Source organism: Carassius carassius, unplaced genomic scaffold (assembly GCF_963082965.1).
Source record: "Carassius carassius unplaced genomic scaffold, fCarCar2.1 SCAFFOLD_60, whole genome shotgun sequence".
NCBI lineage: Eukaryota > Metazoa > Chordata > Actinopteri > Cypriniformes > Cyprinidae > Carassius > Carassius carassius.
In genome coordinates this window covers 1,085,001-1,087,500 of record NW_026775084.1, presented here as the reverse complement: position 1 = coordinate 1,087,500, position 2,500 = coordinate 1,085,001, and the positions used below count along the sequence as shown (strand labels likewise).

At 37.6% G+C, this 2,500-nt stretch overlaps 4 non-coding genes across 4 annotated transcripts; all 4 read right to left on the bottom strand.

Moving 5' to 3' along the window:
• Window positions 1-224: 224 nt before the first annotated feature.
• Window positions 225-343, bottom strand: LOC132135056 (5S ribosomal RNA). The gene has a single exon (XR_009430020.1). It is a non-coding gene; the product is annotated as a 5S ribosomal RNA (ribosomal RNA).
• Window positions 344-962: 619 nt separating this feature from the next.
• On the bottom strand, window positions 963-1,081 carry LOC132135446 (5S ribosomal RNA). Its single transcript, XR_009430389.1, has one exon. It is a non-coding gene; the product is annotated as a 5S ribosomal RNA (ribosomal RNA).
• Window positions 1,082-1,575: 494 nt separating this feature from the next.
• LOC132135055 (5S ribosomal RNA) lies at window positions 1,576-1,694 on the bottom strand. The gene has a single exon (XR_009430019.1). It is a non-coding gene; the product is annotated as a 5S ribosomal RNA (ribosomal RNA).
• A 619-nt stretch (window positions 1,695-2,313) lies between these two features.
• Window positions 2,314-2,432, bottom strand: LOC132135329 (5S ribosomal RNA). Its single transcript, XR_009430278.1, has one exon. It is a non-coding gene; the product is annotated as a 5S ribosomal RNA (ribosomal RNA).
• Window positions 2,433-2,500: the final 68 nt, after the last annotated feature.

Below are 2,500 nucleotides of genomic sequence, written 5' to 3'. Positions count from 1 at the left end.
AGACAATTAATGAAAAGTTCCAAAACTACTAAACAGGCCCAAACCTGTTTCGGTTTTCTAAGACTGGGCATTGACTCTTTTTTTTTTTTTTTTTTTTTATTTATGCAAAACTCTTAGATAATTACTGAAAAATTCCAAAAGTACTGGGCTGCAAAGAGAGGGCTATTTAAAGATCAGCCACTATAACCGCCAGTGCATTATATAAGTAGAGAAGGAAACCTAAAAGCTTACAGCACCTGGTATTCCCAGGCGGTCTCCCATCCAAGTACTAACCAGGCCCAAACCTGCTTAGCTTCCGAGATCAGACGAGATCGGGCATAGCCAGGCTGGTATGGCCGTAAGCGAAGGAGGCTGCAAAGAGAGGGCTATTTAAAGATCAGCCACTATAATCGGTATTTCCAAGCAGTCTCCCATCCAAGTACTAACTGGGCCCAAACCTGCTTAGATTCTGAGATTGGGCATTGACTCTTTATTTATTTAATTTTTTTTTTTGCAAATTTATTACATAATTACTGAAAATTTCCAAAAGTACTAACCAGGCCCAAACCTGTTTCGGTTTTCTAAGACTGGGCATTGACTCTTTTTTTTTTTTTTTTTTTTTTTTTTTTTTTTTTTTTGCTGGATTATTAGACAATTAATGAAAAGTTCCAAAACTACTAAACAGGCCCAAACCTGTTTCGGTTTTCTAATACTGGGCATTGACTCTTTTTTTTTTTTTTTTTTTTTTTGCTAGATTATTAGACAATTAGTGAAAAGTTCCAAAACTACTAAACAGGCCCAAACCTGTTTCGGTTTTCTAAGACTGGGCATTGACTCTTTTTTTTTTTTTTTTTTTTATTTATGCAAAACTCTTAGATAATTACTGAAAAATTCCAAAAGTACTGGGCTGCAAAGAGAGGGCTATTTAAAGATCAGCCACTATAACCGCCAGTGCATTATATAAGTAGAGAAGGAAACCTAAAAGCTTACAGCACCTGGTATTCCCAGGCGGTCTCCCATCCAAGTACTAACCAGGCCCAAACCTGCTTAGCTTCCGAGATCAGACGAGATCGGGTATAGCCAGGCTGGTATGGCCGTAAGCGAAGGAGGCTGCAAAGAGAGGGCTATTTAAAGATCAGCCACTATAATCGGTATTTCCAAGCAGTCTCCCATCCAAGTACTAACTGGGCCCAAACCTGCTTAGATTCTGAGATTGGGCATTGACTCTTTATTTATTTAATTTTTTTTTTTGCAAATTTATTACATAATTACTGAAAATTTCCAAAAGTACTAACCAGGCCCAAACCTGTTTCGGTTTTCTAAGACTGGGCATTGACTCTTTTTTTTTTTTTTTTTTTTTGCTAGATTATTAGACAATTAATGAAAAGTTCCAAAACTACTAAACAGGCCCAAACCTGTTTCGGTTTTCTAAGACTGGGCATTGACTCTTTTTTTTTTTTTTTTTTTTTTATTTATGCAAAACTCTTAGATAATTACTGAAAAATTCCAAAAGTACTGGGCTGCAAAGAGAGGGCTATTTAAAGATCAGCCACTATAACCGCCAGTGCATTATATAAGTAGAGAAGGAAACCTAAAAGCTTACAGCACCTGGTATTCCCAGGCGGTCTCCCATCCAAGTACTAACCAGGCCCAAACCTGCTTAGCTTCCGAGATCAGACGAGATCGGGCATAGCCAGGCTGGTATGGCCGTAAGCGAAGGAGGCTGCAAAGAGAGGGCTATTTAAAGATCAGCCACTATAATCGGTATTTCCAAGCAGTCTCCCATCCAAGTACTAACTGGGCCCAAACCTGCTTAGATTCTGAGATTGGGCATTGACTCTTTATTTATTTAATTTTTTTTTTTGCAAATTTATTACATAATTACTGAAAATTTCCAAAAGTACTAACCAGGCCCAAACCTGTTTCGGTTTTCTAAGACTGGGCATTGACTCTTTTTTTTTTTTTTTTTTTTTTTTTTTTTTTTTTTTTGCTGGATTATTAGACAATTAATGAAAAGTTCCAAAACTACTAAACAGGCCCAAACCTGTTTCGGTTTTCTAATACTGGGCATTGACTCTTTTTTTTTTTTTTTTTTTTTTTGCTAGATTATTAGACAATTAGTGAAAAGTTCCAAAACTACTAAACAGGCCCAAACCTGTTTCGGTTTTCTAAGACTGGGCATTGACTCTTTTTTTTTTTTTTTTTTTTATTTATGCAAAACTCTTAGATAATTACTGAAAAATTCCAAAAGTACTGGGCTGCAAAGAGAGGGCTATTTAAAGATCAGCCACTATAACCGCCAGTGCATTATATAAGTAGAGAAGGAAACCTAAAAGCTTACAGCACCTGGTATTCCCAGGCGGTCTCCCATCCAAGTACTAACCAGGCCCAAACCTGCTTAGCTTCCGAGATCAGACGAGATCGGGTATAGCCAGGCTGGTATGGCCGTAAGCGAAGGAGGCTGCAAAGAGAGGGCTATTTAAAGATCAGCCACTATAATCGGTATTTCCAAGCAGTCTCC